Source organism: Canis lupus, chromosome 4, assembly GCF_003254725.2.
Source record: "Canis lupus dingo isolate Sandy chromosome 4, ASM325472v2, whole genome shotgun sequence".
Taxonomy (NCBI): domain Eukaryota; kingdom Metazoa; phylum Chordata; class Mammalia; order Carnivora; family Canidae; genus Canis; species Canis lupus.
Window position 1 is genome coordinate 73,590,292 of NC_064246.1, and position 13,846 is coordinate 73,604,137.

Here is a 13,846-nt window from a genome sequence, read left to right on the forward strand (position 1 = left end):
GGTGTCTTTGCCAGTGGCTTCGGGCTGCTGCCCAGGCTCCCAGGCGAGAGCTCCGTGCTCCCACCAGCACAACAGTCCTCATGCCTCAGCCCGGGGAGTGAGGAACATTCCTTTCTACAGAAGCACTTCTCTCGAGGAGGCGAGGCCTGCTAGCTGAGGTCTGTCATGCCTTTGCTCACAGAGGTGCCAGCCTAACCTCTGCCCTTCATCCTCTCTCCTTCTAACCCCCTTGCCCATGCAAGACTCCTTACCTTCAGGCCACGACCAGACCCCTTTCACACTTCAGAATGTGATTTTGTAAGAAACCCCCACGAGGATAGTCATTGCCAACCTCCTGGAAGGAACCAGAGGACTTCTGTTCTCCTGCCTGCCATTGCAGTGGCTTCCTTTGGTGGCCAGGGCCGTGAGCAGTCAGACACACTGAGCCTCTCTACGTGGATAAGCAAAACTCCATTGACTTCTCTCCTTTCCTGTTTTTCCCTCAAGGATCCAGGGAATTGCTAAATGTGTCCCACAGCCCTGCCATATCTTCTTCAGCAAACTTGGAGACATTCTTCCAAAGGTGTGGCAGTTTACTATGCCCTGGGCATCTTCTCATGCTGTGGAGGCAGCAGAAAAGAAAACCATGCCTCTCATACCACCACTTCCACACCCAGCCTTCCGGGGAATCATAATTCTTGATGCATCCGGAGGAGGAGGGGCTCCAGAAGAAAATGGTTGGCACAGTCAGCTTGAAAGAGGTTATCCTGAGCTATGGCTCAAATTTTATACACCCATTTATTCACCTAGAATTTACTGAGCACCTACTATGTTGTGCCTGGGTTCTAGAGCTACAGGGTGGAAGACAAACAGTACTGCTGCAGAACCTGGGGAGTTGAGTCTAGAGCAGGACCTCACAGCCAATGAGGATTCTATGCTCAGGACTGTTGGCCCCCCAACTAGCTTCTGCTGTGAGGGACTGCCCCCCAGCTTCTCCTGGTGGGGCCCTAGTGATACGGTGTGAGGAGCAAAGGCGCAAGGAGGTGCATCTGACTCAGGGGAGTCAGGCTTTGGAGAATTCCTTCAAGAGTTTCAGTTAAGGGCGCCTAGGTGACTCAGTCAGTTAAGAGACTGCCTTGGGCTCAGGTCATGGTCCCAGGGTCCTGGGATGGAGCCCCTCATCAGGCTTCCTGCTCAGGGGGAGTCTGCTTCTCCCTCTCCCTCTGCCTTTAGTTTCCTCTCTTGCCTTCTTTTTATCCTGCCACACTCTTGGCACCTTCCAAAAAGCTTAGTGGCTCCTCCCTGCCTACAGGATTGGGTTCAGACTTCTCGGTTTGCCTTTCTGGGGCGTGCAGGCTCAGTATAGGACTGTTGAATACGGTATCAGAATGCACCATTCTCTTGGTCTTTTTCAGCACCTGTATTTCACAAGAGTTGATGGGCTGGTCTTTCTGGAAACTTGAGATTAGTATTTTTCCTTCAAAATCAACTTTACTTCTTGCTTAGAACCTGTTACAGACAAAGGTCTTCCCCACCCCTACCCCCAGCCAAACCCAATAGACGTACGTGAGCCAGCTGACCCCTGACCCCACACTCTGACCCTTGGAACGAACTGAAACAAAGTGTCCCTTCATGTTTTTCAGCAATGGGTTGTCTTGTCTGCCCTAACTTCATAACTGAACAATGATTGCAATCCTCTGTACTTTAATATGTAGATAAATTATTAACAGTGGGTTGTACCTTTTCCCAGGTTGTAAAAGGATGAGTGGTTAGAGTCCCAACGTTCTCCTTGTCAGTGGAGGAAATGTAGGAGAGGTTGTCATCTCAGGCCACTTGTCTCTAAGACTCGTAACAAAGATGTGGCAGGCTCCAGCCAGGAGTGTGAGCGGGGTGACAGACAGCAGAAACGCCCCAGGTGAGCCTTGGTGACTGTCCATTTCTTTGTCGGTTTTGATCCTTTTTTCCCATCTTTCACTTCTGGGACCAGGAACGGGCAGCGGGCAGAGAGTATAAGTAGCATATCAATGGCTGTTCAAAGGTCTTAGGGAAAGGGCTGTGTTTTGATAAGAAATGGGCAAGGACACTACATGTTAACATAAAGACCAACGTGAAGGCCCACTGTGAACCCCAAGTATTCCAAGAGGAAAGTGTGGACCTGGCATGGGCACAAAGATGGAGAGGCCAACATGATAATATACTGGCGTGATCACATGACAGACCAGTCTGTCCTAGGGGAATGGGAAAGGACAAATTGCGGGGAGAAGTTGGGGACGGGGCATGGTTCAGGGACCAGAAGATGCTGGAGTGAAGGATGCATTGCTTGATGTGGAATTGGGAACACCTCCAGATCCAGCAGGAAGGTAGAGAGACTGAACTGTGCAGAGCCACTGGAGCCCGTGCATGCCGCCTTCATCAACCATAACTGTTTTGGGCTGAGGTGTTGTTGTCGTTGTCGTTGTTGTTGTTTTAACAGCTGTCGGTTTTTTAGAGCAGTCTTAAGTTTACAGAAAAATCATGAAGAAAATACAGAGGGTTCCAGTGTCACCCAGTCTCCCCTACATGCAAATCCTTTTATTATTAACATCTTGCATTAGCCTGGTACATTTCTCACAATGATGAACCAATATGGATATATTAGTATTGGTTAAAGTCTGTAGTTTACATCAGGGTTCACTCTTTTGTGTTGTATCGCTCTGTTTGACCAGTGTGTAATGTCAGGTGTCCGCCGTTACAGTGTTATATGAATAGCTTCACTGCCCTAAAATCCCGTCTCTCCCAATCTGGCTTTCTCCCATACCCTCGGCAGCCACCGATCCTTTTACAGTCTATATTTTGCCTATTCCACGATATCATATAACCAGAATCACATAGAATGTGAGTTCTATAGAATTCGGACAACCTTCTTTTACTTAGCAAATATGCATTTAAGTTTTCTCCACTCTTCATGCCTTGATAGGTCATTTCTTTTTAGTGCTTAGTAATATCCCCCTGTATGGATGTGCCACAGCTTGTTCATCCATTCAAGCAGACTTTTCAGTGAGTTAAAAAGCAGAAGCAAGGGGCACCTGGGTGGTTCACTTGGTTAAGCATCTGCCTTTGGCTTAGGCCATGATCTCAGGGTCCTGGGATCTAGCCCTGCTTTGAGATCCCTGCTCAGCAGGGAGTCTGCTTGCCTGCTTCTCCTCCTCCCCACTCATCCCCTCCTTCTGCCTCTCCCACCCCATGCTCTTTCACTCTTGTGTGCACAGGCTGTATCTCTCAAATAAAAAAAAAATTTTTTTTTAAAAAGGCAAGCAATGAAGAGTAGATGAAGAGGAAGGAGCAAAGGCCACAAGATGTGAAAGAAGCAAAAGGTTTAGAGAAGGGGAATAACAAACTTTAGTGCAGAGGCCTGAACCAGCCCAAGACAAGGTTCTTGAGACCAGTGTTCAGTGAGAGAGGCCAACTCCTCGCTGACTCCTGCCAGGCCTTCCCTGCTTGTATAGTCATGAAGTTTTATAGATACTTCATAAGGGTAAGAACCATGCCAGCCTCATCCTGAGAGTCCAACACATGGCAGATAGCCAATGAATAGTTGACAAGGCCTCTAAACCTCCAGAATCTTTTCTAAAGGGCAAGTTTGCCCAATCACCAGAAGATCTGAAGCTTCTGAGGCTGGCCTGTCATCTCTGGCGGGTCCCAGCTGCCTGCTTGGCTGAGCCCCTCTGTGCCACAGGTGGGGGGCGGTGGGGCAAGGGTAGCCTAGGACTTTTACCTTCTTCCCTGGGAATACATGTCTGTTGCCACCATCTTCACCTGTCTTGTGAGATGTTCTACAGACACAAGCAGGCCCGACTGTAGGGAGGCGGAAAAACCAAGGGAGATATGGGCCAACCTAACATAGGAGGTTAAAAAAGCTTTCTTGCCATAGGATTGGAATTCAGCTCTCCATGTACTCGTTTTTCAACCCAATCACATGGCCGGATAATTAGCCCAAACAACTTCTGTATAACTGAAAGAACAAGCGGGGTGATTCAGGTGATAAGAAACAGCTACGAGAGGAAGATGGGCCATGCCTTCCACTCAGAAAAGATGCTAGCGTACAGGGGGAAATTCTGTGCCACAAAAGTCTCAGTCCATGAGTGGGAATGGTTGAAGCCCAGTGAGGGGAGTGCAGCTGGGGAGAAGGGGCTGCTCTGCAGGGGAGCTGGTAAGTCAGGTCAAAAATTGCAAAGCACATAGAAATCTGCCAGTTACAAATTAGTAGCTCAGTGGTGCTCCCTGGACAAAATAGCACATCACTCAGACCTGGTGTGTTTTTGCAGGGTCATTGCTTAAAATCTGGTCTTCTCCTAGGGTGTGGTATTGGTGTTCCTTGATATCCACATGACTTCCCGTGTAATGAGCAGGAAGACTATGAGGGTGTCTGGCTTGGGGTCTGTTCCTATCCTACCCATGTAAATACTCATGTGCCCTATGTAGTTCCCACAACCAGTGGAGGGCTCTTGAGAATTTCTTCTGTAAGAAAAAGAATGTAGCGGATTCTTGACCCAAAGGCTATCCTGAACAATGGGGCTCATGGAGACATGCATTGACTCCTCATCCCCACTGTTACTTCACTAGAGGAGTCAGGGTTACTGTAGACATTTAATTAGATGGAAGGCAGAGGTAGAAACATTAGGTGGAGTGATGAATAGCTGCCTTCCCACCTTGAAGCACCAAATGGCAATCCCTGAAGAAGGAGGACATGTCTGTGAGGTAGGTGGCCCAGTGTTGATTCTGTAGGTCCCCAGAGGGGTAGAAAAAGTAGTCCAAACATCTCCATGTAATCAGAAGCACAAACAGAGGAGAGTCAAGCTCAAATCACAGCATGGTGTCTGCCTTGGGGACAGTTGGTCTCTCCTGATGCATCCACATCTGGCCACTTCTGCTGAACCTGGCGGTGTCTGGGGCATTGCTGGCACATGTGGATCCCCACAGACTACGACAAAACTTTCCATATCCAAAAAGTTCTATGAGGAAGATGGTGTCTGTGCCTCACCAAAATCTATTTTCTTGGGGTGTCTGTTATTTTGGTGCTTTACGACACGGAACTTTCAGCTTCATTTCTTGCTCATTGGCTTTTGTCTTCAGGCGTAGGACCTGCTTGTGGAAATTTAGGGCACAGTCCACCATTTGGCAGTAGAGGCAAAGTGGCAAGCCTCAGTTGCTCTGTCCTGGGAACACGCACCACTGCCACACAATCCTCCGCCTCTCTCCTCCCATTCATGCTCTTCCTCCCTGGCTTTCCTGAACACTCTTTAGACTTAACTCCTTCTTTCTTGGTCCATGCCCTTCCTTGCCACTTATCCCGTTTGTTAGCCACAGACATGGGAGCACATTTAAATATCCACCCATAACAAAGGTAAAACCTAAGCATGGGACCCAGAGTCCCCAGGAAATTGGGATGTAGGGGAGAGAGGAGGTCATAGAGCTGAGAGTGGCAGGCAGAGGCAGGCACTGGCTCTTTCCCAAGGAGCCCTGAATTTCCGGGGCCATTAAAGGGCAGACATTTATGACAGAGCCCACAGCCATGCCCTTACTGTCTATAACAAAATTATAGGTCACTCACTTACTCATGTATTCTCTCAGCAAATGCTGAGTTATATAACAGGGTTGACTTGGAACGCAAAGATACCTGAAATATAGTCTTTTCCCCACGAAGTTTCATAACAAGTGTGATAAAGTCTGTAGTCTGTGGTTCTGAAAGACGCCCGGGTAGTGGGTCTGCATGAGGAAGCTGGGAGCCCATCTGGGCTGATCTGGGAAGAAGTCCTAAGGACTTGACACCTGAAACGAGTCTTGAAGGGAAGGTTGAGAGGAGGAGGGCACTGGTAGCATGTTCCTGACAGGAGCCAACGCAGAGGCAAAGGCACGGAGCAAGCAGGGAGGTCATTGGGATTTCAGTGGCTGGAGGCCCAGGGAGAAGGCGGAGCCAGCTCAGGAGGGACCCTGAGGTCTGTGCATGGGAGGCCGTGGAGCAGGGAGGTGTGCAATCAGATTCATACTTCGAGCAGGAAGGCCTGGCTGAAATGTGGAGAGCAGTTTAGAAGGAACCAGACAGACACACAGAATGCATCAGAGGCTGTTACAATAAGATTGGCCGGAAACGACACCCTCTCCACACCTGTCCACCCTGGGCTCCCTGTCGGAGGGGAAGGCCAGCCGGAGAAAGGGCTCGCGGGAAACTCGGTCATTGGTCGCATCATTTTTGTGCTGCCTGTGACTATAATGGCTTTGTCTTACAGCCACTATCATGTCAAATCCCCATCGCGTGAACGTTCCCGTCAGGTGAAAGCTAGCCTCCAGAACGGGGACGACAACCGTCTGTTGTCTGAGCCACTCAGCTCGTGGCCCTTTGTTACGCAGCCCAGCGCACGCTGATGCAAGCGGCGGCTCACTAATCCCACATGGAGGCTACTGGGGTGTAGAGAGGAATGCCTCCCTCGAGTGGAGAAGACACACCTTCTACGTCTCCCAGGTCTCTCCAGGGCCAGTCCAGGTCACGTTCTAGTCTGGAGGTTGGGCAGCATCGCAGGGTCGTGCTGTGGGTGAGCCGCCTGGCGAAGTTACTTGTCCTCATTATGCCAGCACCGCCCAGTAGAAATATAAGGTACCAAAAAAAAAAAAAAGAAAAAGATAAAAAGAAATATAAGGTGCCAATATGCTTGGGAAAACTCTCTCCTGCTCCCAGGATTCTGAGCAGAAACAGGTGCAGCCAAATATAACCCCAGCCCCCCTCCGCCTCCACCCAGCCTCTCACAAGGAACCAACAGGGCTGCTCTTAGAGTAACGGACACGTGGGCAGAGGGGAGACAGCTGCTCTCATTCCTTGATAGGCCTCGATCCCAGCAGTGTGCATGTATAAATTCCACCAGTGTCACTGCTCCTGCTAGGAGTCCCACAGTTAATTATTAACAACTAAACAAATCCATAGTGAGCTGAGATTAGGTCTTGATGCAAGGCTCGGGCATTTTCTGAAAGCATGTTTCCATGAGGACTTCGCCTCCATTGGATTCCTCATCAGGGTACAGGACAGAAAGACAGACAAACATCAGGTCTGTAATTTCAGCTAGAAGGGACCCAAGCCTGAAACCTCAGGGAGTTCACTTGGGAAAGGTCTTCCTAGAGAAGTGGACTTTCCTAGTCAATGTCTCAACCAAACAGGGGTTTGGAGGGAATAAAAATCACATTACCTTAGAAGGAACTGGGGTAGTCTGGCCTGACTTGGAGCCTATTTAGAGAGAACATCATTCATTGTGCAAAATAACTCTAAATGATGGTAAACTGTCAGGGGAATTTGGCTGATTGCCGGGGTACACCCACCATGAAATTAACACATTTTGGAATTTAGGTTGGAAGGGAGGTGGAAATTCATTTTGTTCTTTCTCAGTGTATGGTTGAGGCTTCTGTAACCGATGGGTAGCCTACGTCTAGAGAGTAAGACTAACGCCTTGCTTCCTGCCCAGGGAAGTCTAAAAGCCTAGGATGCTTCAGAATGCCCTTAGTAGATGTTTCTCTAATGTTCTTCAAACAGTTCCCCAAATTTTTTATGCAAAATAAAATTTTCCTTTATTGCTGTAATACAGAAGTGGACCTTGACCTACAACATGCCAAAATCTCATCATTCAAACTAATGGTAACCCCACATTGGCTTAGCATTTGTGATACATATGGCATTAGGGTAAATCAGATGACCTACCTCTTAGATGCCTCATAGATACTTATGTTATTATTTGGAAGGTTGAATAAATTTATGCAAAGTGCTTAGAACTCCACTTATACTATCTCCTCTGCAGCCTTAGTGTGTCCCTGATTTGGTCAAGTAGAACCATGCATGCCCTGTGAGAAAGGGAAGGAGGTAAGGTGCAGGCAAGGTTGACCTTCTAGGTAAACACCATTGGATGAGCACCCGTGTGCTGCAATGGTCGCCATGCCCATGTCTAATGCATCCTAGTCCATCAAGTTCTCACTTTTTTAAAAGCTTAAAAGTTTCAAAGTGCCTCAATAAAAGGCAAATACTCTTCTGAGGGATATCATTTTAATCAGCCAACCATTATCAGGAATTCTTTTACATCTTTCCAGGGGCCTAAAAGAGCAAAAAGGTCTTACAGGTAAAGGCACAAGAAAAAGGCCAGTCTTCTGATGGGAGAGAATTCACACCATAGATTGGGATGGTAATTTGATATCTAGACTGATCCACTCCAAAATGACTTTTTCTCTAAGAATAAATTCAGGTCTTCTTGGTTATGTTCTTGCAGATAGGAAACATATTTTTATATATAAAAAATATATATATATATATTTACATATTTTGACTGTGTGAGTTGGCAAAAGGAAATGGTGGAATGTTTCAAGTACCATGCCTATTTTGTTTTTCCCAGAAACATATCCATCTACATCCCTGAGGTTTCAACATTCCACTCAGTTCTGGGCTCTCTATCCAAAAGAAAATGATCACATGCCCACATGTGTGTCTATAGCTGACCACAATGAAGTATCAGAATTTTATTCAAACTCTATGGCCTCTCTCCACATGTGAAGTAAAGAGGAAATCACATGGACCCTAAGGGGTATCTTAGAGACCCTGGCCTTGATTAAATTAAGTTAAATTAAATTAAATTAGATTAAATTAAATTAAGCAAGTGTAACAGGATCCTTAGGAGACAGACTCAGGACCTGGGATCAGGCCACACTTTCTGAATGTGGAAGGCATACCATGAGCCTGCCAGCTTTACTGGAGAACCCAAGAATTAAGGCCAGGACACATCAAGAATCCTGTATTCAATTCTGTGATGTACCTTTGACAAGGAACATTGACAACTTATAGTTTGTCCAGTGGGTGGTGACAGGGAAATAGATTGATGATACCAGAGAAATGTGAGACATGGGATGTTGTTTCCCAGAGGAAGATGATGGCTGCTCTATTCTTTAAAGGACTATCATATGGAAGAGGGAGAAGTATTCTTCTTCACTCCAAATGGTAAAAGTAGGACTAGGGAAAGGATATTATGGATGACCAAGTCTTTCCAGCACTTAGAGTTGTCTAGAGTGAAGCATCATTGTGCAGGTTGATGCTTTGCCTGGTGTTTGATGTGTTGGCTCAGTGTCAGGGGCATGTGGTGGGGGAAGGGGCAGAAGGGACACCAGTCAGAGAGGTTGAAGAGCAAATGCCTTCTTGGGCAGGAGATTGCACTAGTTGTTGCTAACTATTAAAATGATTTTTTAAGTGGATGGATAATAAAGTGGGTGTATGGTTTCTGTATTCCACAAACTTTTAATTTCCTACATCAACTATTTCATGCACAGAAAACCTAAGAAACAGGGAAGCTAATAAGGTTGCAAAGTATTTTAAACTTACTGTCTGGGGAGCCATTGGATCACAAATGGCAGGTACACATTGTGGATCAGAGCATGGGCTGTGGAGGCCAAGCCCACATGGGTTCAGGTCCTGCCTCTGCCTTCATTAACTTTCATGTTCTGGAATGAGTTATCAAACTGAGATATGCCTTCACTTTTGTGGCTGTAAGGTGGAAATAACACCTGACTTCTACTGTTGTTGTGAGTCAGTTACCACACCAGAACTTCAGAACTCTGTCTGGCACATGGTGAGCTCTCAGTAAATACTGTTTTACTCCGTAAAACAGTAGCTTAATGATGATGGTCACAGAAGGAGAAATCATCGGGGTTTCTTAAGTCCGTAAAAGAATTTAAACAGCATGGCACTGCCTTCAGTAAAAAAGCATACATGTTCAGGAGTAATTAATTCTGTAAGTGGAGTGAATGACAGCTAGTCCCATGAAGCAATGGAAAAATAGAGCCTGGTGATATTTTTGGATAGTGAAGCCCAAAGAGAATGGAAGGGTAGCCGAGTTCCTAGGATTTCCCTGGACTGCTTCCTTGGACTGTGCTCTGCCTTTTTCCCCAAGAGACATAAAAACCAAAGCCTCATCCAGATTACTCATCTTTCCCAGTGTTAACAGTACATGGTTACATCTGGTTGACAACTGAATTATCTCTACCCTAAATTTTTTTCTTATTGTAAAAGCACCTGTACGACCAGGGGGAAAAGGAGAAAAAAACACAAGAAGGCTTAGTTTCTCATCATGGTAATTGCCTGAGACGGCTTGTTGGGGGTCTGGGAGCCCTTCATCCCAACTTTGGTCTTTTGAATTTCCCAGGTTCTAATTACTTTGCTAAGCTGGAAGCTAATGAAAAGAAGGGAGAAAGATCTTGAATGTCCCTCTCAGGACATAATGTGGCTCTTAAGAGTCTGTCTTCTTATTTGTCCAAATGAAATAGATCACTGGGGAAACAGCAAAAGTCTCCTCCTGTTGAGAAAACACATTTTCCAGTCCTGGGTGTTACACCACTTTGGTTCTATGTGAAATAAGGCAGCGTCCTAACTCTAAATGATCAACTGCATATAATGGGATGAGCTTATTTTTCATGTTCCCAATAAATACAATGAAACCACAGACAACTCTGGATGGTCTCTTCGGAAACCGTATGGTGCCAAGAACAGGAATTTAAATTGGTTCCTTTCTCCTTGGGTTGTTTATAAAACCAACATTATTAAAAATTACTAAGAACTATTAAGCTTCATTAGTGTGCTCTGGGGCATGATTCAGTGCTTGGGTAATATGCTCTAATCATCCACTGATCATGCCCATCTCCTAGGACTCTTCCAACTGGTACGTTCATGCTTATCCTGAAATTTTAAGTAGGGACGAAACAGTAGCTTGCATCAAGTGTGAGGTGGAAATTATTTCTCCTGATTGCCTTGTTACTATTTCTTCCTCTTTCTTGTACTTCTTATGACACTGGTCATAAAATCTATCTGCATGGAGATCTGTCCATTACACAGAACATTACATAACTTAATTTACAGAGGGAAAATTATTTCTGGCAGCAGTATCACTTAACCTGAAGAGGCACTATTTGGCCAACTAACTGTGGGACTAAGAGTCAGGCTTAGACAGTGCCCTGGTTTCTCTAGGTCAACAATTATAAGCTGTTCTCTTTTTTTTAAGATTTTATTTATTTATTCATGAGAGACACACACAGAGAGAGAGAGAGAGAGAGAGAGAGAGAGAGAGAGAGAGGCAGAGACACAGGCAGAGGGAGAAGCAGGCTCCATGCAGGGAGCCCGACATGGGACTCGATCCCGGGACCCCAGGCCCTGAGCTGAAGGCGACGCCAAACCTCTGAGCCACCCGGGCTGCCCTATAAGCTGTTCTTTACTTGACCTAGCATAGATGTAGATGGTGGTTGAATTCAGCAAAATTTTCCTCATGGAAGTTTTATTTGTCTGAAAGGCTTTACACACTGATCTGCAAAGAATGCCCACAAAACCCCTTGGTTTGAGAACACGGGCTGCAGGCTAGGTTCTCCCAGGCAGAAAATACATCTTCAAAATTTCAGTGGTTAATGGTGGAACATGGGTCAGATGTAGTGCAGCATGTTCCAAGTCCCCTCTCAGCCAAATGCAATAACTTGTCAACTTTACCTAACAGCAGCTGAAGACCTTAAAACTGTCAGCGGTCTCCATGAAAGATCTCAAGAAAGAAGGTGGAGAAACATTTAAATGTGTGTGGATAACTTCTACCTTCTATTTGCACGCACAGAGCCTGTAAGAAGGCTTTAGGATCTATTCTCCTTAATCATATAGAAAGAATTCACTGGGTTGGAAAATTTTAGCTTCCACTTTATTTCTTACTTTACAAAGAATTGTGCTTCATCTGTGAATGAGTTCTGATGATAGAGAATTGGATGCTGCAAATTAGTGTTATTAAACGTGCTAAGGCAGGGGAGGGACTCCTTTAGAAGAATAACATAGTCTGAGGGGGATCTCTTCTTCCTAGGCATCTGCCCAAAGATGTTTCTGAACTTAACAGTTACATTAAATAATTCAAAATTGGGGCACCTGGGTGACTCAGTGGCTGAGCGTCTGCCTTTGGCATGGGTCCCAAGGTCCTGGGATCAAGTCCCACATCAGGCTCTCCCTCTGCCTATATCTCTGCCTCTCTGTGTGTGTCTCTCATGAATAAATAAATAAAATGTTAAAAAATAAATAAATAATTCAAAATTACTGTAAGTGCACAGCACTTTCCTCCCACAATGTTACTGAAATTAAGGATGTCAAATCATTCTTCTCCCATTATTACTTCACAATGGAAATGTATGGCTCATCCTGCTATTAGACTAACTAGAGTCTAATGCCTGACTAATTAATGTACAACAATGCCAGGATTAGTAAGCATGATGTTGATTGACTTTAGCCCCTAAGAACATCACTTTTGGTTGAATAAATAGAATGGCCAGTGGAATCCCTATGTAGCTGTTATTGGCTGGTTTTGGACACTCAACTACATACCCCAGTAAAAATAATAGGACACAGTTTTATTCCTATGAAAACTTGAGAATTGGGCATTTTAGGACTTAACTAAATGGTTGCTCATTACTTTTGTCCAAGGACATACTAACCAATGATAGATTTTTAAATACCTGCTATAGGCCACTTCCATTCTTGAATTGAGGAGGTAGGAGATACTTAACTTCAGAGAGAAATTCGCTAACTGTACAGAACCTATGTAGTAAACGTCAAAATGAGAAGCATAGGTAAGTGTTGTATAAAATTACTCTGTGAAAAATAAAATAAATAAAATAAAATAAAATAAAATAAAATTACTCTGTGACCCACTCAGGCTAATGCAGGCACTCCATAAGCACTTACAAGGGTAGGTAGCTCTTTATCTGCTCACTTGCATATTATTGCCCCACTGTGCAGGACTGGAAGCTTCATGGGGGCAGGGCCCATACCATCTGTCTTACCTGGCCTGTAACTAGCAATCAGTAAAAGGTGATAGCATAAAGGAAGCTACATAGAGAAAATAGGGCAAAGGATGGGCAAAACTTTAACAGACATGAATGTTTAAAGGCTGAATGAACAGATAAACCAAGACAGGAAGCAAGAATTAGCAGGCCAAATATATCCTTTCACTGTCTCAGCAAACATTTGCAGATCCCTCCCCATTTGCTAGATACTGTGTCAGCAATATAGGTACAAAGGTGAAGAAACATCATTCCCAAGGGCCGAGAAGAGATTTGCAGACCAGCCTGGATAACATGAGGTAGGCTGACTGGGATTAGGAATGGTCAGGATTGGTGAGCTGTGAAGAATAGAGTACATATGGTGTGAAAAACTGTGGGACCTTCATCTTGAAGATGATGAAAACCAGCAAAAAAATTTAAATTAGGGAAGGTTAAAAAGTCATTGGGAAGGTCCCCAAAGTAACCATGACATCATTGTTAGGAGAAGGTTTGTTACTGATGGAAACTTGAGCCGCACACCCTAAGAACCACTATCTCAGCACTTTAAGAAAAGTGAGGTATATTTTCACACAGGCAGAAATTTCCAGGACTGGGTAATATTTGCATTTTTATTGTTTAATTTTTACCTTACCATTATGTTAATATGATTAACAGTGTTTTGTAATTTTTTCATAAATATAGCTTGTTTCTTTAAATAATACATTCCTAAAAAGCTCTGGTGCATTGCTAAAATGTGGTTTTAGTATATTCTATGAATATACTAGACATAGACAAAAATCTTTTTTAGCAAACTTCACTTGCATTTTATAATATACTTCAGTGGGATAGTGGGACTTGGTCATGCCCATTTCATAGAGAAACTGCTAGAATTCATCTGCTCCATGACATTAATGTAGGGCCAGACTGTATTACAACTAACATCAGTAACTAACCTACCTCTTCAACATGATGTTTCCTATGGAACATGCAGTGAACATTTTGCATTTTGTCTATGCAGCCAGATTTTTTTTAAAGA

At 44.8% G+C, this 13,846-nt stretch overlaps 1 protein-coding gene across 8 annotated transcripts in view; it reads left to right on the forward strand.

The window, feature by feature from the left end:
- PRLR (prolactin receptor) overlaps positions 1-13,846 on the forward strand; it is a 170,845-nt gene that overhangs the window by 35,746 nt on the left and 121,253 nt on the right. Inside the window, exon 1 of one of the 8 annotated variants that reach the window (XM_035715173.2) lies at positions 1,742-1,894. The exons of 5 other annotated variants lie outside the window; for them this stretch is intronic. The gene's annotated coding sequence lies outside the window, so the exon portion shown is untranslated. Of the gene's footprint in view, positions 1-1,741; positions 1,895-13,846 lie in introns of those variants that run through there. 2 more of the 8 variants (XM_035715168.2, XM_035715166.2) reach the window with 2 other exon arrangements.